The following is a 23960-nucleotide window of genomic DNA, read 5'->3' as shown; positions in this document are numbered from 1 at the left end:
TGATACTTTAACAGCATAGCATATCAGAGGTATATGTTATAGGACGTACTGCTTCTAGTGGAAGATATGGCACAATCTAACTAGCCAGGAATTATCTACCACATAAATTGCCTACAGCAATAGATTTACTGCTGCTAATTCTAAATACACCACAGAGATCACTGCAAAGGACTGCTTTGAATTGACTGGCTTCCTTTCAGAGAGCTGTCATTAAGGGCCATTTCCATCCAAGGGTTGGAATGTGGCCCTGTGGTGTGTAACAGGTGAGCAGCTACAAGTTCCTAGAAATCTGTTGCCTTGCTTCTGTAAGGTGTGATTTATATTTTTTTAATTTCTTTTTTCTTTCCAGTCCCCATCAGTCTGCCTGTGTTCTTCTAAAACTGAAGAATGTTCATAGCCCTGGGAATATTTATTTGTTGTCAGTAGAGTGTGTTCATTGTACTTGGTGGGGTTTTTACTAAGGACTTTTTAGAAGAAAAAAAAAAAACAAACCCAAACCAAAACTAAATCCCACAACCCCAAACCACCCTCACTATTGTGTGTGATTTATGGTGTCAGAGGAGCTAATTTAAAAATAATAGGGAAGAAATTGCCCAGAAGAGTATAATTGGAATTCAATCCAAAAAGGAATTCAGTTTTGGCCTTTCTTCAACTTTCTCCTGAATTTTGGAGCTCTTATTCAAGTATTGTGGGATGAATTTATTTTTTTTTATAATATGCCTAAACTAGAACACAGAATCCAAAGTCATCTGAGTGTAGGTTAATTATAGAACTCTTGTGGCTTGTGTAGCTGCCTAATTGCAAACATTTCAGTGTGTGTTTTTAACTATTTGAAGACTTCTTTTTGAAATTACATAGTTAAAAATACAATTTTTGTATTTTATAAGAGCAATCTAAATATTATCTTAGGAAAAATTTCTATTCCTATGTCATTAGCAATAGCTGTTCTTGGTGTTCCTTGTTGAAATTCCTGTATAATTTCACTGTTTGTTGTCATTGTAAACCTCTTATGTTCCTCTGCATAAAGCACAAACAAGTGGTTTGTGGGCTGAAAAGACAACAAGGTTCTACCCTCTTTACTTGTGGTTCTGAGAGTCTATTTTAGATGTTTTATAAACAGATAAAACTATATTTTACAATGGTAGTAAAACAAACTGAGAAGCTCCAAGGCACGTAGACAGTATACCACAGGTTATAAATATCTGCCTAAGACTTATTTCAGAGAAGAGAACAGTGTGGACTCCTTTGCAGTGAAACAAGAAAATTCTTGTGGCCAGTGGTAAATGATCCAGCTGGCATTTTGATTAGCGCTAGATGAGAAACTTGCATTCAAGGTTTTTATTGTTGTTTATACAAGCTGTCCAAGTGTTTATGCCGCATCCTCATGGAAAACAAAAGATGATGTATATGCAGTTGGGTTTGCTGCTACAATGAATATATGTGCTGGCTTAAAAAGGAGACGAAATATTGAATGTTTAGGGTTGAAAAACGTAGTACTTAACAGGAATAACCTGAGTGGCTTTTTTATCAGTACAGCACAAGGCAGTAGAGGGTTTTGCAGTCTGCGGTCTTGCCAATGCTTTCTCCTTAGTTCTAACACTTCGAGTCCTTTCGCATTCAACAGTTCAGCAAAGGTGTCCATTAACCTCAAAGCCCTTTCACTGTAGTGGGAGGTCCCCATACATTCTCAGTGCTTTGCTGACTCTTTGCCTAGTAAGGTTACTGCTTTGGGTACAACTGCAACTCTTCCCTCACACACTCCCTGCTTTCTGTTGCCTTTGTAATCTCCTAGAGGAGACAAACGTCTCTTCTGAAGCCAACCCAAACAAAAGCTTGAATTTGTGTTGTGTGGTAAGAGAGAGGGATGAGAAAGGAGGAGGTAATGGCAAGATAGCAGCCTACTCAGCTCGCCAGCTCTTGTCCCACAGGGTGTGCCACAGTCTGCAGCAAGCCCTCCTCCCACCACTGTTTGACCTAGTGTTGTTATCACGCAGGAGTGCACTGGAGGGAAGACAGCAGTGGGGAGGAGCTAAAGTCAGATGGGATTTTCAGTCGTACTTGTGCTTCTGCCCTTCTCACTCCAGAATAGTGAGCAGCATTACTTGTCCATCCTGGCTTGCTGGAGAGACAATGCTGTAGTACAGCTCGCTCTTGTTATAAAGCTGAACTTGGAAAATAACTCTTTCCCATGCATTTTGTTGGTGTCAGAATGAGTGTGACCTGCCGGCACCTGAGCATTGTATATAATACAGTGTAGTGTCATTTGTACGTGGGTAACGTAATGCTAAAATGCCTGCTGTGTTCCAAGACAAAACCTGGCACTTTTCTCCTCAAGCAGGGTGGGGAGGTAATGAAGAGTTTAACCTGCCAATTTGTGCATCCTCCATATATCCAGAATGTCAGGCCCTCTTATGTAAGAGATGTGAGTAATAAAAAACCAAGCATTGTTACCTATAGGTATCCCTTAAAAGCCTGTGCTGATAAATCAACGTTTTGGGTTACAGTGTAAATTGAATTCCATAGCTGCTTCTTTCGTCCACTCTGTCTGAACATAGTCAAACCAGTATCATCTTGCACTGCCTGTATTTAGAAATGTATGAGAATAACTGTCAAGGTCTATTTGAAGCATTCATGCTTATTGGCCTTGAGGTAGTGAGGATTTCACTCTTAAATTGCCACTTTCTTGGTAGTGTGGTCAAAAGCTAGGTGGCCTAGTGTGAAGTTTAGAGTATGTCTTCCAGTCCATCCTAAGTGGCTAGCTCTGACTGTTCTCTGAGTTGACGAGAGGTCATGGGAACGTGTTTAGTGTGGTGACTGGCCAGAGCTAATGCCCCTAAGGAGACACGATGTGCAGTTGAGTACAGCTTAGGGCATGGCTGAGCGTGCTTATGCAGAGGGAAGTCACTTGTGTCTGCAGTAGGTTACATGAATGCGTTGTTAAAAACCACAGTGTAGTGCTTGCACACCAGAAGTGTTAGTCTAGTTGCTTAAAGGGCTTTTTGACAGAATATCCTAGACTGACCTGCTTCCCTACCTCTTTGAGGTAGTCTGCAAAATCACTGCAGGTTCTGGTTCTTGAGCAATAGTCTTTGAGGCACTTGCAGGTTTTCTGCTAATAGTTGTCTAGTAATAAGGTGTATGTGAGGACGGCATGCTTAACCACTGATACTGAGTGGAAGCAATTCTAGTGATAGCATTAGGGAATGGTGTTCTCTGTCTTGCTGTGTGGATGGCTCCGAGGGAATCCTTTCCTATGCTGTGGGATAAAGAGGAGAGTTAGTTCAGTTCCTAAGTTGTAGATATATAGCAGAACACTATGAATTATTTGTTTTAACCACTCTTTCACATTGGTGGATGACCCTGTTGCATCAGTCACAACTGTTGCACTTCTTTCCCCAAATCTATAGATATATGAAGTTAAATATGATCTTGAAATATTTTTGTTGTTTTTCAGAACTGTGAATGAGCTGGTATTCAAAAACTAGGATTACTTTTTTCTTTTTAATAGCCCTGAAGTCCCCAGCAGCGTGTTCAGAATGCAGATTAATCAAGGGTCCTGTGTATAAAATATTCTGTGATCATGTAATTACAACCATGCTTATATACAGTGGGGCCAAATTGAAGTTGCATGGGCAGTTCTAATTCTGGCAATTCTTAATCTTGGAGTGCTTGGCTTAGCAATAAAATGCTGTTTTATTGTAGTTCTTGGATGTAATTGAAAATATACTGGGAGATGAACAAGTGAAGTAGGAAGGAACACTGAAGATAATTACAAGCAGATCTTCATTTCAAGCAGAGAAGTTAATCTTCCTTTGGGCTCTTGGGCCTGTTTTAACAGGGTAATTAGCCATAGACCCTGTGGCTTTTGACTCCCAGTCCCAGCTCAAACCTCTGTGTCCTAATAAATGAGGACACGCAGTTCTGTGACTGGGAGAAGCTGTCAGAGGCACATGTATTATGCATGCTTGAACCACGGGGAAAGTCTGAGTTCAGCTAGACTCTGCTTGCTTCAGCAAGGACATACGTCCAACTGATTTCAATGAAGTGAAGAACCACTAAAGCAATTTAATTCATGTGAATGGATGAGTTATATTAGCCCCCCCTTTTTTTTTTTCTTTATGTTGTCTTTTGTTTGCAAAAGTATACAGTCATAGCTGAATTCAGCCTGGCAGAGCTACAAAACAAATTAATTTGATTTCTCTTTTAACTTTTTTCATGCTTTGTTTTTGAGCCATTACACTCAGCACTTCTGTTTCCTTTACTCTTGTTAGATAGGTATTGCTAGAGGTGAGTCACACTTGAATGTCCTTTTGTTATGAATGTGGTGCAAATTATTATTTCTGTCTTCCTCTTGTTCAAAAGCAAGTCCTGTCATCTAGGAGCAGGCCCTTGATGTTTTTTCACTTGTTCATTTCCTTTGCCTTTTAAGACTCAAACACCCTTCCAGCAGAGTCGTCTTCACAAGAAATTTGGGAGGAGATGAGTGTCTGGCTACCATTGCTGCTGTGGAAAGGGAGTTTATGGATGTGCAGTAGGAGGGAAGGGTTCTCATCTCTGACAATAGCTTGCTGGTCCATTTCAGATGATCAGACCAGCCCTTTTAAAAACTGAATGGGCCTAACAATGAGAGTTGAGTATAGTGATTCTGGGCCGAACTGTGTGATTAGTGGGCCTGATAGCTACAGTCTGTGCTGCAAAGACATGCAGGGTCACTGAAAAATCTATCAACCTCAGAGTGCTGGCTCCTCCCTCACCCTCCTCCCTCCCCTCTCCCAAGAATACTTTCAATAAGAATGGATAAAGATTTAAAAAAAAAAAGCTAAGGATAATTTGTGACAGGTATTTCTCCTAGGCATCTGGAAAGAATGGCTTTTGCCAAGCTGGAAAGATGAACAGTGAATCCATGTTCTGAAAGTTTAATGGGCAATCTAATAGGGTAGAAAATGAAACACTACGATCTGCTTCTTATGGAAGTTAACATTTTTTCAGATTTACACAGTGATCAGTATTTAACACTGGCTGATCCTTTTCGTAAAACTGTTGACGTGAGTATGCGGTGCAAGGCTTACCATTAACGTCAGTAGGAACAGGCTCAAACAGCTGTCATTGCTCCATTTTTGCACTGTTTCTTGGAAGGGGGAGGAAGTCAATGTTTAAAGCCTTCTGATGAGGCTTTAAAGTGAAACCCAAAAGAGCTGCTAGTTCTATGGGAAGATTATTCCCTTTGGCAAAATGTGTGTGCATTGAATAATCTACAGTTCATCCTTATTCTGTTTCCCGTTTTCTAACATACTTGCAGAGGACTCGCTGGGCTGTTCGTTAATACTTTCCCTTTTTCGCTTCATCATGGGTAATGCTGCTCTCAGTCCTTCAGCTAAAATGGTGTGATATCAAAAGGTGATCAGCAGAAATACAGAAGCCCACGCATCATCCTCCCCGCTCTCTCTCTGGGGGATTTCTTACCCTTCAATTTCTTAGACATGTCAAATACTTTGTTCTGCAGGTAGAACACTTCAGCACATTTTTTTTCCTAAAGAAGCTGCGTTGTACAGCTCTATCCTCTCACTGTAAGACTGCAGCAATGCCAACTAATAGACACAGTTTGAAGCTAAAGAAATATTAAGCTGCTTGGTGGTTTGTGTGTGTGTACTAAATAGAGGAAGGATTAAAACTTTACACAGTTTAGAGGTAGCTAAATCTACTAAATATTGTATGACTGTCTTTGCCATCAATAATTTAAAAAAAACTTGAGTCCAAAATGACAAAAATCTCACTTGGACAGCTGTAGCTGCAGGCAGAACAGAAAGGTTTTGAGCCAATTGCAGACTTGGTGCTTTGTTGGCTATAAAGGTTGAAGAACACCTGAGGTCCCTGCAGTCATTAAAAGAAAAAAGAGCAGAGCAAAGCAGAATATTGCTGTAGAAAAGGCAAAATGTGTTTTAACATTCGCTACAATTGTATTGATAGATGTAAGAGTGCTGAATATCTGCTGCAGCACAAGTAATGCTACCCTGAACCGCCGGATTAATTTAGGAATGTATTGAATGTAATTTTATCCTATTTGTGTAGTGAGATCACTGGGCCCTTGCTCTTTTTTAATCACTGGGTTGGATACAGAGACAGGAAAGTAGAACATGGGTTTCTGTCACCTGGAGGATGCAGGTATTGATCCATGTGCACACAATACCAGCAGGAGGATGGAGGGAGTGAGAGTTGTGATATTTCTGCAGAACTGCAAGACTGGCCTTAGTATGGTGCAGTGATGCTGGGCTGTGCCTCTTGTTCTTGGGTTTCTCCAACCTCTGCTGTAGGATGTAATGTTATAGCAATGACTGTCCAAATACTTGTGGACCTCAACAGTGCTTTGAGGAATGCCTCTCTCCAAACCTTTAAAATCCCTGTCATAGAGACTTCAGATATCTAGTGCAGAGGTAGGAATCTAGTTCAGTGTTTTCTTCCACTGAAACCTTGACAAACCACCATGACAAACTCAAGTCTCGAACTGGATTAACTGGATCACAGGGGAAAGCTCTCTGGTCATGCTAGATGGAGGGGGTTTTAAAAGCATTTAAAGTTTGTGGGGTTTCTTTGTGTCTTTGTTCCTTTTTAAAATGTTTTTTAGTTTTATGTTAACACATCAGAGTGAAAAGATGTTTTGAGCAAGAAAACAACTCTACTATTTCATTAAGCAAATTTAGTCTATTTTTCTGGATGGGAAGTGTGTCAAAAGTGACCTTTTTTTTTTTTTTTGAAGGAAAAAGGATGCTTTGCTCCATGTATGATAACTCTTGGTATAAATGCAGTTGTCCTTCTCTTCAAATTCAGTAGACATCTTCTTCAATCCTCGTGTTATTATCAGGAGGATGTGTTCTTGAATTCTCACTTTTCTTTAGAAAAAGAAGAGAAAATCCTTCAAATGAAGGAGCAAAGGTATAGTTTCATTAGTCGGTAAAATGTCTATAGATGTATGGAGAGGACATGTCAATCTCTTCTTTGCTTTTCACCTGCTACCATTTGGGCCCTCAAATATTATGAATGTAGTCCAGTGCTCATTGAAATGAATATGTTTCTTTCTAAAAGAATTTAATGACCTTCACATATTGTCCTTTCTCGTATTACGGGGGTCAGAAATGCTTGGCTAATTTCTGGTGAGGCTAGCACACACTGTTCCCCTAACAAGGGAAGGTGCTAAAGCCACCTTGACAGTAAGGGTCTGTTGCCTGTATTCTCAGAGAAGATGCATCCCTTGTTCACGTGCCCCATCTTATTCAGTAATATTACTGCTGAGAGCTTGAAAACCCACCATGAGAAACTGAATGAATGCTAGGAAGAGTAAGAAGTTGCTAAAGAGACATTAATAGCTAAGGAGACATGGTGTTTTTCTGTTAAGCACTGAAGCCTGGTTGGGTTCTTATTGGCTCAAAGATGGAAGTATTTGACTGAGAATCCTAACTCTGCCTTCTGAAATGTGGTTATCGACAGATGAAAATGTACCTTCTATCTGCAATTGATTCATGAGTTGGTCGTAAAAATCTTCAGACTATACATTCAAGAATCTCTTCTTTCAAATCTCATCTATTTCTAGAATTTCAAATGAACTTAGTGCCCAAAAGAGCAGAATATTCAGTTCACAGTTCTGTCTTTGTAATCACAAATTTTTCTTGCAGTACTTCTGGCTGAAGTGAGAAGATCATAAAAACCTCATCTCATTAGATTTTCAGCCCAGTTTTATGCTACTACATAGTCTGTTGCAAAAATTTTTCTTTTCTTGAATTCTTAGCTGAACTTCATTGATACAAAGGTTTTTTACTGACTATCAACCTGCAAACCTCCAATGTATATGCGAGCAATTCTATTAATTTTAAACATGAATGAAATTACTTGGATGAATAACTCGAAAAGATCAATCCCTTTAAAGTGTGCAGATAAAATTCTGATAATTTCTCAGAGCTTTGTTTGAACTCAGTGATGCTTCTGAGAGCAGAGGATGAAATCTTGGTTGGACATGATTGATGTTTCGATGCCGTGCATTGTCTGACTTCTTGCAGTAGCTTCATACAAAGCCCATAAAAAATAATTGGATCAGTTCTTAGGTGGGTAAGACATAGACCCGAGACCCAAGTTCTCACTCCATTTTAGGCTGGGAGTGAGTTCAGGTTGTCCTCCTTCTTCTAGGACCTGGCCCAAGTCCTGTGAAGTCCCTTGAACTTTAAGAAAGGTGTGCTGTCTGTGAAAAGGTCAGGATTTTGTCAGGGTGTCATCTGATGTACCCTGAAGCCAGCTACTGACTTTGCAAGTGGCCCTTGAGGGATTTTAGGGTAGATGAAAAAGTAATATGTTTCAAATGCAAATTGTCAAAACTTCCTCTTTAATATACTTTAGATTAAGGCTTTTACTACTGCTGACATAGTGCTAGCTTTTAAGTAAATCTATGTTACTTGGGTAGTTAATGCAAATAGCTAGTTTAATATGAGACATTTTCCTTTAAGCAACATGGCTAAGAGTATAAGTAGTATATTTCCTTTAATGTGTTGTAGCTGCACTATATATTTCACTTACATTTTACTGTAATTATAGGTACAAATTGTTCACATTTGGTCTTATGAAGCCCTGAAAAGTTGTGTCTCACGAGTCAGCATGTAATTTTCTTCTGCACAAATTGCAGAATTATGCATTGAAGCTATGTACATTGAATAATGGTAATTTACAATTGAATTCCTATGGATTTACTTATTACAAGCACATTAATGCCAAAGGAATCCACAATATTGTTAAATAGGTTAATAATGGTTACCATTTGCACAGAGAATACCAGTGGAATTAATAATGATTAACCACTTACTTTAAATGTATGCAAAATTATGCAGCTACCTTGAAATTATGAAAATTACAGAAATGTCATGGAAAGTAAAGGCTGAAAAGTGAATTAAAAGTCTCTGTTATGAAGGTTACCTGTGCACAACTCTGGGCTTTCCTAGGGACCTATTCCATTAATCTTTTTCATGCCTTTCTCGCAACAGACAGTGCCAGACTGACAGAATATGTACTACTTCATGCGTACTGTCCTTGAAATCCTTTTTCATCAGTTCTTCAGTATTAAGGCCACTGTTCATGAAGTCCTGTAAGAGCGCCCAGTGACTTTGAACTAGCTCATAAACAACCTGGCTGTCTTCATTCTAATCTTTCCCAAAATACCGTTTGTCTGTGGGAAGCTTCAGAGATAAGAAACCAAAAATAGATGTTGAGCAATTAGTACTACTTGGACATTAAAACTTAAGTCTAGACACAATATGCATTTTGCACAATGGTGTCAGCTTGGAAACTTTCAGTGCAGGCTCCTTTCAGTGGCTGCTTCCCCTTGTTTGCATACAGCCAAGTATACTTCGCCTAAATAGAAATGGACTTTTCTACTGTGGAGTGCAGTGAGGCCACAAACATCTTTGAGCAGAGGTGGTTGGAGCCTCAATTCTACAATTAAACTATTTATCCAGCTAGTGCATGGACGTATTCAGCCTTGCACCCACCTCAGAGGATGATAAGGACTTCTCCTTTGGCGGCTGTGTCCAAGAGAAGGACAGTCTGAGCAAGGAGCAAGGGCTCCCACATCAGGAAAACTAGCACTGATGTGCTAATCTGCAGATTTGTTCAGACTCCTCTTACGTGCTTGTGTCCTGGTTTTGGCTACTTTTTTTTTGTTCTTAATAGCTGGCTTCTCAGTGGCTAGAATAGTGCTGTGTTTTGGTTTCAGTATGGGATTTGATATGAGAAGAATGCTGATATTATCCTGGTGTTTTTAGTTATTGCTAAGATATCGAGGACTTCTCAGCTTCCCGTGTTTTGCTAGTGTGCAGATGCACAAGAAACTGGGAGGGAGCATAGCCAGAGCAACGGACCCAAATTGGCCAATGGAACATTCCGTATCATGCAATGTTATGCTCAGTATATAGATAGATGAGGGCTAGCCAGGAGGTGGGGGCTTTCGCTCTTCTGGGATTGCATTTTTGGGATTTTCTCCTGCAGGATCACTAGCCAGGAATGGGCTGGGCCTCAGCTGGTGGGTGGGGAGCAATTGTGTTACACATTACTTCTTTGTATATTCTATTATTACTATTATTATAATTATAATTTTATTTTATTTAGATTATTAAACTGTTCTTATCTTGACCCACGAGTTTTACTTTTTTTTTTTTTTTTTTTTTCCCAATTCTTCTCCCCATCCCACTGGGAGGGAGGAGTGAGTGACTGGCTGCATGGTATTTTGTTGCCAGCTGGGGTTAAGGCATTACAGCTTGCGATGCCGTGTCAGCATTCAGCTTCTCCTGTCTAAGTATTCACATGTGTGTCAATGTAGCGACATTAAAAACTTGGTTGTATTCTGACTGTTTTATGAATTGGTGTTGCAAGCCTTATTTAGGTCTCTTCTAGGAAGAGAATGCAAATACATTCTGGAGTGCATGGAGGAGGGAAATAAATGGCACTGCAAATGGATAAGGCTCGTTATTTGTACAGTCATTACTATTTAGCTGTCCTTTTTCACAGGCTATTACCACTTGAATTTGTAGGATGTCAAAGCTTTCCTGATTCAGATGAAACATAGATTTGATCCTGGCAGACTGGAAAGGTGCTTAGATTTTATTTTCTGGATCACAATACATGTAGTGTATTTGAGACATGTTTACAACTGAAAAGCATTCAACCCTGGGCCTTGTCAGCCTGGTCTTTACAGCAGGCTTTGCGTTTCGCCCTGTTTGATTAGCTGGGGGAAGACTTGGTCTCATAATAAAATTTGAAGGTTTTTTTGGTGTGTCTTTGTTTTACCCTCCTGCTCAGCATGAGTTAACAGTATTTGAGCTGTAGGAGTATGTATTAATGCTTCATTCAAAGAAGGAACTGATTTTACTAATTGTTTCAGCCTGCTCAGAGTGGATGGCTACACCCACAAAACAATGAAGCTCAACAAAACATCGAGACTTTGTACCTGCTTTTAAAAAGAGAGAAGGAAAGGATGAAATAAGATATGTTTGTTTCTCCCTGCTTCATTCAGAGCAAACGATTGCTGTCTGTTAAAAAGGATGCTATATAAGATTGCCTTATTGCCAAAGGTTGTTTTTTTTTTTTTTTTTAAAAAAAATAATTATGAATTGTGATTTTGTGAAACAGAAAAAAGAATCTGTGACAGCACCTGGTCTCTGTATAAGCAAATGGCTAATAAGCTAGTTCCAGAAAGCAGCTGGTTTGCTTTCTTCACCAGAAAAACAAAAGCATGCCTAAGCTTTGATTTAGGACAACCTTTTGATGAACAGGAACTGTATAAGAAGAAATATTCTTCTAGTCAATTTGCACATTTTATGGGGATCTGTCTAGAAGGTGGCTGTTACAGGAAGATAAGGATTCTAATTTTGTAATTGAGTGCACTCTGAAAAGACAATTAGGAGCTAATGTGATAAGTAATTGTAAATTATAACAGCAGAAGAAACCTGATTCACAGTCCTCTGTGGAAACTGTATTTGTGTATTCAAATGACGTGTCTGTACATTTATTTCCCCTGCATGTACATTTTATTTCATAAAGCTAGAAAAAGGTTTCTGTACATTTTTGATTTAAACAGGAATCAAAAAAATGCTGGAATGCAGATGCATCTCAGACTCATGCTAATCTCCGTGTAGTACTGGAACAATGCTAGGTAGGATAATAATTTGGCAGCTCTGCCACTTATAAAGAATTATATGGGAATGGTGCCTGGTATCTCTAGGCTTATGGGTTTTACAGGATTTGATCTATGTCTCTTTGTCAGTAATAAATGCCTGAGTCGGTGGAGAGCAGAAGGAAGTTTTAGTGCCTTTGTTATGGCAAGAGAACAACACTGGAGTGAGTCTGTGTAAATCCTTATGGTGCAGGTTACAGCAATGCTTCCAACACTATGGAGCTGAAGGCTCAGGCTGAGGAAAGATGCTGCTTTGATTATGGTGCTGCCTTATGCCTTGGCAGAGATACGCACAATGCCTTGGCATGCTCTGTGGTCTTGCCTTGCTATAGGCTGTCTACATGGTATTGCTTCTATTTCTGATCTTTAAAGGAGGGATGATATTTTTACACCGCCAGGGAAGCACTGTGATTTTTAGGGAAGTACATACTCTGTGCCTATGGGCAAGATGTCCCAGCTGCTCTAACACTGTATTCCTCTAACCGGGTCTGCACTGGCCCTGCATATGATTCTGCTGTACAAACGTGTCAGTAACACCTACCTCGTTACGCTTACAGGTCCAGGCAGAATAAAAACCTTCTGTGAGCCCTCTGTCAAACATGGCTAGAGCAGGCATTATTTGAGATTTGGATAAACGTTCATGAGCTCTTTCTGCACTCTGCTCTGTTTTTTTAATTATTTTTTTAAAAAATTCTGCTTCATTCTATGAACAAACTACTTGAGTATCTTCTCCTAAGTGTTTTAATGTATGTAACAAAATGGTTTCAAGGAGCTGAAAGTTTACTATTAAAAAAAAAAAACCAACAAACTTTCTTATCCTCTTAAGCCTCCTCATCAGTGTCTGCTCCAAAGGTCCTGTGCTAAATAATTTACTAAAGATTTATCTAGGAATATTTGAGTGTGAGTAGGGAGACAGAGTTCAGCAGAAATCTAAAAATTTCCTGAGCTAACTTTCTTCTGCTTCATAGACTGAATTGTACTCCAGCAAATGTGCTACCTGAAGCATTCTACAACTGTAGGCCAGCTGGCCTCATCAAGGGAGGGTGTGCTTGTCTTATACACAAAGCATTTTTATAGTCAACCACCAAGTTGTTAACCCTGCTAGATAGACTTTGAGCTCTTTTCCTCTAAAATAGTCATGTACCTGTGGATGTAAGGTCTTGAAGCATTTTTCATTTTCTTAGGGCCCTTTATCTAGGGGTCGTTCCTGGATCTTTGTCTGTGGTGCTGCTAACTTCGTTTAAAGGAAATCCAGCATTTTTAAAAAAATGTTTCAATACTTTATTATGCTGATCTTAATCAGCAAAGAGTGACTTCATTTTGGGGTCACATTATTACTTGGGACGTCTTATTTCCTTTGATTTTGTTCTAACTTTAGTTTCAAACTGTCCTTCATGAAGTAAAGCTAATGATATTTTTTTTAATTTTAGAAATACTAAATATTTTGATGTCTTGGAATATAAGGACACTTTCGAATACTTATGTCCTCTTTTCTACATGTTCCTGTAAGTGTAGTTAAGAGAGTTTGTAATCCTTAAACCTCTTAAAGTAACTGATTATATATAGTTTGTTGAAATAACTCTTACTTGATCCTTGTAATAACAACAGTTCCCTAAGATTCTGGTGGCAGCAATAATTATTCGATTAATGAAAGTGTAGTTTTCTCACTGATTAATGCCACAGCCTTTTTCAGGGAGTATTAATAAAAATATTATTTGAAGTGTCTGATTATGAAACTGTCACAACAATAAATAGTTATATAAGTGAATGACTGTGCAAATGAAATTAAATACTTATGTGAATGACTTCTTAATGTTAGATTTAGGAAAGAGCCTGTAAGAAATGATCTTTGTCCATTGAAAAGAAACAAAGAGTAAAATTGCTCTGCAATTGTCCCATACTATCAGCCAAGTCATAGTACCAAAGTCTGAAATTCATTTTAGAAAACAAATCCATTCTTGGGTAGGGAAGAAGGAAACTATGATTAGTTTATCACTGCTGAAATCAGCCTAGTGCTTACATCAATCAAACCTGTCATATTACTTCTCTCAATTTCCCCAGTCTATAGACTCAGAACTGCTTCAGATACAGCAGTGCCAATTTAGCAGGTGCTAAACCCTACAGTAATTTCATGTATCAGCATTTTTTCGCTTGATAATAAAACTTCAACACTAGTGGAAGCTGCTAGTACATAGAGACTTTAGTGCCACCATAAAAACAGCATTGTAGGAAAATAGCCTTAAGCTGAGAATGGATGAGTAGTTTCAAAGTTGTTATACCGTACCTCCAAACAGAGCCAGGATGGGAGATTTGAACAGAATCCCAAATGTTATCCTTCTCTTGAGTTTTGTTGATATATGGTGAAGGACCATGTTGTGATCTAGTTGAAAGTACACTGCTACGGTGCAATTTGTCATATAAAGCCAAACTTTCTGGGTATTGCATATAGTTCTCTATTTGAAGCTCACTAAGCTGGTATTTACCGGCAGCAACTGTCCTCATACCAGGCAGTTTTCTCCAAGCTTGAATCATTTGTCCTTCTGCCCACAGGTTCTCTTTTGGTAAATATGCACTACAAGTAATATAAGGTAAAGCAAAACCACAACAGAAAAGCTTCTTTTGCTACAAAGAATTCAAAGTTACAGGCAGGCTTGACTAAAAGAAATGGGTACTTCTGAAGACTTCTGAAACCTGCAAGTGATATACCAAGCTGGGGACTGTTAACCCTGATTTTGATTATTTCTTGATCTGACCTCAAGGTATTTCAAATGTGACTGACTTATGTTGTGTAGTCTGGCAGTCTTGTTCCTGTAACTGTTGTGATGGACTCTATCCATACAGACAAGAACTCAGGAGGACCATTTACATGGGCTTTGCAACCTGCCCTGGGCGTCTGGAAAGGAGTAAATGCATACGTTCCAAATGTGCAGTTCGCAGATTAGATGTATGCAAAGAAGATAAAAAGCCGTTGTCATCTTCCAAAGATTAGTGATATTGAACAACATAAATGCTGTGTTGCTCTGGAAATCAGGTTTAAGTATAGATTATTGCTATTGGAGTCTATTTCTCTAAAAATGCTCAGATTTTTCTATTAAATGTCACTGATTCCATCAAATATAAATCCTGACCACTGATGACAACAAATCAAATCAGGCACTAAGTGGAGATGCCAGATATCTGTACTTATACTTCATTCAATATCACTCATTTCTGTTATTATGGTATAATGTCCTAATGTGGATAGCTGCACTAGAAATACAATTTAAAATATATTTGGAGTTGGTCTCGTTGCTCTACTTGAAACAATGAACTAAATACTTTCTGGTTTGGTGTATAGTATCTATAGGTTCACTGCAGGAACAATTGGGTTTCCTTCGTTGCTGACATCAGTTTTCAGACTTCTGGGAAAAGACGAAGAGGCTGTTTTAAGTGTATAACACACTCCTGAGCGAGATGTCTGCTTCTCTGATCAGTGGCACTGGGCAAACAGTAACAAATTGCAGATCACCATCTTCTTTTAAGTTATGACATGGTTCTTGTGTTTTTTTGTTGTGGTTGTTTTTTTTTTTTTTTTTTCAAAAAAAAAGTTGCACGTGCAAAAGTCAGCAACCAGTCTGAGATGATGTACAACAGGTAGCAAGCTCTCAGCCTGACGCTTTGATCAAAAAGGCAGTCATAGCAGCAGTAATATCATTTGCCATAAAATCAACAATAATAGCATTACAATGTAACCTGGTGTATTTTAGGAAGACAATAAAGGGGAACTTTTTTTGATCAATCATAGGGTTAGAAAGGAGGGGTGATTCTGAAATGAGCTAATGCAGCAACTGCTTCAGCATGTGATCTATATAAATAATTTTGAAATGCAGTCTTTGTGGAAAATTCTATGTTGGTTTGTTCATAGTCTTACAATTTCTTCCTATATTGGGGAGCGTATTAGCAAATAAGTACAGTGAGAAGAGTATTAAGCTGATGTCTGCTATATAACCCCACATTGTTGGATTAGTTGTTTCAGGAAGCCTTTAAAAATGATGGGGCAGGTTTTGAAACTGTTATCCTCTCTGTAGATAATGAAAGTACAAAAGCCACTGTAGATGAGCTGAAAGCAGATCTGATTATTACCGTATTTAGACTCTTGAATTTTGGTCTGTGCCAGTAGTGGAAGATTCAAGTACCTGAATTCCTAGAACTTTCTATGTCTAACTAAAAATACAATATGGAGTCCACATTTGCAATAACAAAGATCTAGTTGCAGTCTGCTTTGAAGATGACTTCTGCATGTGTTAATGTCTGTGAGCCCATAGAAGCACTAAGGTTTTACATCTCCCCTTTAAAAACTGGGGACATATTTTTGTGTGTTAAATGATTGCTATCAAGTTAGTGTAATGAAAACTATAGGATTTTGGTGACAATTGCCGAGTAGCAAAGCACGAGTTAACAAGATTCTTCTGTAGCTGAAGTCAGAATAAAAGTGGTAGCGATGGTGCTGTTCTTAGTGGCTTAATTATATGCAATAGTTAGTCAAAGGAATTAATATATATCAGTCCCACCTGAACTAGACAGACAAATAAAAAAAAATAAATGATTCAACGTATTGCTCCTAAATGTTATCCAAATTCCTGCTGATGTGGAAATTGCTGTGTGTACACAAAAGCTGGGGCCATCACTTACTGCTTTTCTGATGTTTTTGGCGAATGCTACTTTATGAACCTCATCAAGGAGCACTTCGTTATTAAAACCTCTCTTGACAGTAGAGTGATTTAATTACATTCAATTAAATATCTTTTGCTCAAAATAAAAAAAAAAAATCTGTTTCATTGATGAGAAGAATTGCAAATGTCATCTAAAAACTATGCTGAATCAGATTCCTCTGGGACATTCATTCAGAGGAGCTATCAGGGTTATAGGCATATTGTTTATTAGACAATAATAGCTCTGTTATTTCTTTCTCAAGCAGGTAAGAGTCTTTTGGCAATTTTACACTGCTGAAATTCCTGTCACGTTCAGAACCTCTTACAGGAAGCTAAAACATCAGTACGAGATTAAGCATTAAAATTTAAAAGCTTTTAGGTTTGTCAAGATACTGCAAACTGTGATTCTTGTGAGAATATATATACATTATCACACATAGACTGACACACATATGCATATATGTATTCACAAGGAATACCTAAATACTTCTGTGAAAATACATATTAAAAATATATACGTGTCTAATTTAAAAAATCATCATTGGGAGTTGGTTGATTCCTGCATTCTTTTCTATACTCATTCCTAAACTTAACTGCCTAATTACTATGAAACTTTTTTTCTTTTCTACAAAAATAATAGCTGGAGACTTATGACTAAGGATATGAAGCAGCACAAATTACGTTCAGCCTCTCTCAAGTCTTTGATGTACTGTTTGTTTGGAGCTTGTGCTCACTAGAGGGATGTGATGTTGTTGGATAACACATAGATGAATTCCCTGATGTGGAGTAGCTACCAGCTGCTTCTCTTACAACTCTAAGACACAATGATTCACTGTCAAGCTAACAAAACCCAACAATATGCTCATTACCCAAACCAGGAGCTAACTAATATAGAAGGTGGGGGACTTCTTGCTATATTAAGCACTGAGGGGAAATTCAACACCCCCTACCCCCACCTCCCAAAAAAACCCCAACCCAAACATGTCTTTTTTTCCCTTACAATTCAAAGATGGAGTTTATGTTTCTAATAGGTACTATCAATCTCCCATCCAATAATTAGCTGTCTACTATGCCTCTGACAGGACACTCTTGCTGTTCACATATTTTTAGTGGTACTGTGGAATTTAAACAAAAAGCCCGTTTCACGAAGTCAGGAGTCATCTCTGATTTTTAACAATGTGGGGCTTTTCTTTTGCCTGTCAGTTGTCATCAGATAGAGCACCAGGCTACTGCTGACACGATGGCGTTAGGACTATTGAGTTGGGAGTGAGTCTATGGTGTTTTCTCCCGGGTAAAACTATTAATTTGTGTACCTGTCATGATCCTGCTGTGAGAACAGACAGTATACCTGATCAGAAAAACTGGCCAGTTAGCAAGCTGCTTATGAAAACCAATAGTAGACATTATGGATGAATCTTTGGACATGAATCTCTTATTTCTGTCTTCTTTTGTTTTATCCTTTAAATTGCACTTGGAGAAATGTTCTCTAGTTTTTTAGTAGATGTCTTTAAAGAAAAATTTGTTGGTCCATTAAACTAGTTACATTTCCTTTCAACTGCTTTTTTTTAAAAAAAGGTATTTCGTGTTATGACACTGTAGTGGATCTTTCTGTAGTTAAGTAGTCTTTTTCTTTGATACAGATGTAAGCTTCTGATGCTGTAAGCTTCTACTTTATACCTGAAAACATATGAAACCCGTGAGTAGAATTCATCATCATTGTGAGGTTACTGTTTAGCAACCATGACTGTAACCTTTGTTCTTCCAATGTAATTTAACATAGAAAATGCTAAATGTCCTGCCTATAAAGGATTTGGAAATGAGGAACATTTTTTTTATATATATATACATTATAAGCACTCTACTTATAATATGCTTAATATAAACATTTTAATAATGCTTCATAATTATTGTCTTTTTCGTTTTCTCTTTTCTTGGTTCTAAGGTAGGACTTTGTGGCCACCTGTATGTAATTGCTGGGTTGGCTGAGAAAGAGTTAGAGGGTCAATGGTGCGTTCACACCAACAGTTCTGAGAATAAGCAGAACTCCAGGAGATCTAGGATGTGACCTGAAAGAGGATTTCTAGAAACAGCCCTATTCAGAGATTAGTTGAAGAGATTTATTTATGATTTTACTATTCCCACTGGTAATAATGCCGATTCTTGCGAAGTGGTGAATTTTGACTGCGTATGGTGTGCAGACTTTGACAGTTGAGGGGGTCTGGGAAGCTTCTTGATCAGATCTGGTTTTGAAGTGTTGTTTTTGATATATTGAACCAAAGGCAGAAAACATGATTGCTCCTACCTCTCTTAAGGATTCAATTACTTGAGACCTGATTCAAGATACAGTTGTGAAAAAACTTTTTGGTGCTTAATGACAAATGTGTTCAGTTACACTGATCACAGCTCAATTAATGGAAGGGGTTTGGTGAAAGAGGTTGAAATAATTTTATTTAATATAATGCAGAATTTTGTGAAAAGTTTTCTTTTACAAAAGTTATGTGACCAGACTGGCTTTCTTGACTATAAGATATTTTCAAAACAGATAATTACAATTTACCATGATGAGTTGAATTTAATTTTGTCTGTAAATGTGTGTGTGTGTGAATATCTATATAAAAATAAAAAAAAATACTACCCCGGGAAAAAATTCCACGTTTTTCTCCATTTTTGAGGAGATTCATCCCTAATATGTAAAGCCAGCTGGAGAATAAGAAGCCCTTCAATTCTGTGCTGAGCCCTGGTACTGTCATTTTTTTTTATAAGATAAGTTGATAATAATATTGGTTTGATCTACGCATTTTCAAGCTCTAAATAAATCAATCACAATCGGCACAACTAAACATTTCCGAAGTTGTAAATGTTTTCTATTGAATTTCCTTTTTGAAAGGAATTGCTTCTCTGTGTAGTGTATAATTAAGAACAGAGTCTACTTTCAGAATTTGATGGAATTAAGGCAGTCATTAGGAGGACAGAGAAGAGAAGCAAAAGGATGTGTAAATTTTCACCTTTAAAAGACAAATATTCTGTTTCCAAATATGATGTTTTCGCCTTGTTAAGGCTTATTGCAGCCATTACAGTTGGTAGTGAGAGAAGGACACTTCCAGGAGGTCACTTGTCCCTCAGTGGTGATGGATGGAACCCACCCTGCAGATGAAGGCTCTGGACTTTGAAGCAGCTCAAGTAAAGGGATCTACATCTCTTCTGTCCGTAAGAGGTGGTCGATTCCCTGAAGAACTTAGAGAAGTGTTTCCTGGCTGTTATCTACTCCTGAAATCCAGCAATGGAAGACTGGGGGATCGATCTCCTCTTAAAGGAGAAGTTTTATTAAAGTGTCATTAAAGTACTCCTATTAAAGTAATTAGTTTTATTTCTGTTGACTTTAACAAAAGCATGATTGAGTACTGAAAGAGGAAATTATGACCCCAGTCGTTGCTGCCCTTGATTTATCCAAACACGGTGCTCATCCTCATCACCCTTCTCTCTTGCTCTGTAATGGTGTGGTTAAAAAAGGTGAAGTAGCTTTAAAGGAGCAAAAAATAAGCTTCCTGTTTATTTCTTTTCAAAAAAGCACTAGAGATTAAATTTCTTTAGAAGGTATGATGAAAATACTCCATTGGGTGTGGTGACTGATCTAGGTAAGAGTTAAATAATGAGATCAGAGCTGGTAGTACTTTAGCGGCCTGTGTAGAGTTGGCAGGCAGGGTGTTACAGGAAGGCCCTTTAGCCTCCTACTTCTAAGACCACACAGCTAAAGTTCCATGGAAAAATATTTTTAGTGCTGTGTGAATTTCCATGCTCTGTGATTCCTGTGACCACTCTGAAAGTTTCTGTGTAATTTGGCTCAAGCTGTTTGACGCATTTTTCTATTCACACTGAGCAAGAAGGAGAGTCACCAGGGGTCAGGATGAGATTGAGATGCAGCAGTAATATGTTTCAGTGCCTTGTTACTCATGTGGTGACTACATGGATATTCTAAGGCAAAGACTTTTCCAAGGCATCACTTGGGTGAGAAAGGTTGAACTGTGATACTAAAAGTATGTCTGGGTAAAGTACTAAGCTGGTTGTGTTGGCAAAAAAAAAAAAAAAAAAAAAAAAAAAAAATTGCTTCCGGAGATGTCAACAGTATAGCAGGATTTTCACAAACAGTGAATCTATTTGTTTCCTGAAGTTTCAGACCAGAGAAAAAAACAGAGGGAAGTGAAAGAGGAACAGTGAATAAAATGTTCTAGGTGACAACTGACTATTCCCTACTGACACAGGTTTATGTTAACGTATTTTAGCTTAATAGGCTTTTTAAATGTCAGCCAATTATTCCTTGGTATTATTAGTGTTTTAGCACTCCAGACATAAATTAGGGTATATTAAAATTTGAAGCTCTTGAAAGACTATGCAGTTTATTTGTTCAGGGTTTCATGAGCATCAATTTGGTGCACACATCTAATGATAATCATTATAAGCAAGAGTGTATGGAATGTTCCAGCACATGAATCTCTAATATTGAGTAATTCCTTATAAAAATGAGGCAGACCATATGGTGAACAGACGAAATGCTAAAATAGAGCAGATGTATGAGTTGTGCCAAAGGTTCTTCACTCCTAATATTTACTGTCCATGAGGAGAGAGAATTAATTTCTTGCGCACCTCTGAAATTCTAGGTACTAAATGTAACAATGGCATTACAAACCTGAATCACAGTAAGTATTGCTGTAGAAGGAGATACTGCTTTAAGGCTGTATTTGTAGATAATGGTGTAATGCTAGTTAGAACAATTGTGAAGGGAGCGTTGGATTGCTGTCCTGGTCAATGTCATCTAAACAATGGAGCAGAATGTCACTTTGACAGTATTCTCTGTAATAACTTTGTTTCTATTGTTCAAAATAATTGATGTATATTGAATAATTTCATCTAATGTGTATTGCAGCTGGAGAAAGACAGTTGCTGCTTATAGCCTGACTGACTTGAAGTGTTCATTCTAGATGGGATATGCTATAGCTGAAAAGTAAGAAAGCACAGGTACTTAAGTGTTTATGAATGACTATTAATTTTTGATGAGTTACTTAAGGCAAATATAGTGGATGGGTACATAGACTCTTGGCTTGTATGTAAGCAATAAGAGATTCACGTGTTTCAAGTATTTGTAATAAGGCCTAATACCTTACAAGGTTATAAATAATTTTAAGAGATTTTTGGTGGCAGCGGCATCGTGATGTATGAGCAGGTATTGCTCCCTCTTCCCCTGTCCCTGACTTCACTGGGCTTTGGACTCTGCTGAGTGAATATTTCTGTTTGTTCCCCTACAGTAGGGGCCTGTGCAGCCATGGCAGAATTGCACTTTTGAACAAAGCTGAGCTTCATCTTTTATTCTTTGCCACAGGCTTATTTAGCAAAGCCCAGTACCTTTGTTTGGACTTTAACTATCACACACTTATGCCCATAGATAAATTAATATTGTTTTAGGCATGATTAATTTTGCAATGTATTTCCTTGTAACAACAAAACTGTAGTGCCTTCTGTTTTGACGCATATAGGTGTTAAGAGTACATGTAACAGAGATGGAGTCTGGCTAATTCTGCTGTTTTAGAGTCAGAGGAAACTCAGGCTGTCTTACTGCAGCTTGTCACAGACTTCTTAATGTAATAATCTGATTGACTGTATTCAGTATTGTTCAGGAATGCTTCTTTCCCACAAAATTGGAAAGGGTGTTTTGGGATGTAGGTATTAGAAGTGTCTCACAGCACACCCAGCTAGTGTTTCTGTAAGTATTAGTTAGCGAGATTTATTTCAAAGATATAACTTATTGGAGAAACACAGCCTGTTAAATGTCTGTTACCAATGATGGCATTCTGGAGCTGGAATTGGTTGTGCTCAGCAATGAAGTGAAACCTAGATTATTATATAGAGGCTATGATAGGTACTAATTTCTTAGCATAAAGACTGCTTGGTTACTCAGGATTTGTTACCAGTTAGTTAAAATATATTGAATGAAAAAGTTGATCTGTCCAAAGGATTTGCAAGTGAAATAGATGAAAGTGTATGTTTTATCAAAAATAATGAACAGCAATGGGGAGAGAACTTCTAGTGAATAATTTATTCATGAAACTTCCTTTTTGTTCATAAATTTGTTGCAAACAGATGGCAATAGTCTAGAATGTATTTGAACTTGTTCTTGTAACTTGTCTGAATAATTCTTCATCAGGGACTTGCTGGTAAGTTGGATGCATTTTGTATAATTAAAGCAATTTTGATTGGCTCACCTGTGTCACCAGAGATCCTGCTCCCTGATTAGAGAAACAAAACTCTTGGTGCAGTGCTCTTCATTCAAACCCAGGCTAATTCCCTGTGGTATTTTGCTAACTTACTGTATATAGATGATACTTTTATCTGAGGGCCAGGCAGGGATCAGCAGAGCAAAAGTAATTAAACTTGATGTGCAGAAAGGGGAACTTCTTTATTTTGATTCTTTACAGATTTCTCTTGGGGTGAAAGCAGGTGAGCAGCACCCAGTGAGACTGCTCAGCCTTCCTGCCTGCCTTTTGGTTGCTCACTGATGAGGCAGAGAAGCACCAAGGAGCAGGTTCTTGGTGCATGCGAGAAGGGAAGAGGGCCACTGAAAGGGAAATACTCAATTAATTTGTCAAGTAGCAGAGTCTTTTACTGCCTTGCATACCACAAAAATCTGCAAATAGTATATATGTATCAGCTTCTTGTGTAAACTGAGGGAGAGGGGGTCAGCAGTCTGCAGGTTTTTCATAACAATCTGAATAGCAATGTGGGTCTCAGTTCTATGTTGGAAAAGGCAGCCCTTAACACCTAGCTTCTACTGGATTCTGAAGGCAGTGGGACCTGGAAAGTGCTGCCTCATACAGAATAGAGCACTGTAGGAAAAAACACTGGCCTCTTTTGTGGAGCATTTCCTCATGCCCCTTTGGTTTCTGCTTAATCTGGACCTTGCAAAATAAAAATGTAATCTGGCACATCTTCCTGGGAGCATTGCCACTCCTTGTGCCAATCAGTGCAAAGGGGCAAGCTAGTAAAGTGCCTTTTATAACCTCCCTAGTTCTGATAGCACTCTGCTCCATTACTACTGTGTGAAAGGCAATGAATCCTAGGAGTATGTTAGCCATTCTCTTAAGTGTATGCTTAAGTAATTTTAAGATCAATGAGGCCAAATTTTTCATTAAAGGCAAAAAAAAAAATTGAAGGAGCAGACGATGTCAGAATATTCCTTCAATTGGCTTTGGTTTTGTCCTGCAGTAATGTGTGCATGTTTTATATATAGGACAGTGTCATATTAGATTGTTTACAGCTACTTCCATATAATATTTAATAATAACTGTGACAATATTGCTGGAGAGACGAACATTTTCCTGGAAACACTTAGGGAGCAATGAGAAGTGAGTAATATTTCCATAATCTAAATTCATGCTCTATCCAAGAGTGCTGTGTCTAAGGTACATAGAATTACGTTTCACAAAATGCGTTTATTGCTATAACTATCTTTTTTATAGTTCATTTTTTAAGCTAAGTAATGATGTATAGCTGCTTACACTAGGCTAATAAACGAA

Source organism: Leptosomus discolor, chromosome 14, assembly GCF_034619465.1.
Source record: "Leptosomus discolor isolate bLepDis1 chromosome 14, bLepDis1.hap2, whole genome shotgun sequence".
Taxonomy (NCBI): domain Eukaryota; kingdom Metazoa; phylum Chordata; class Aves; order Leptosomiformes; family Leptosomidae; genus Leptosomus; species Leptosomus discolor.
Note: the sequence above shows the minus strand (reverse complement) of the source record.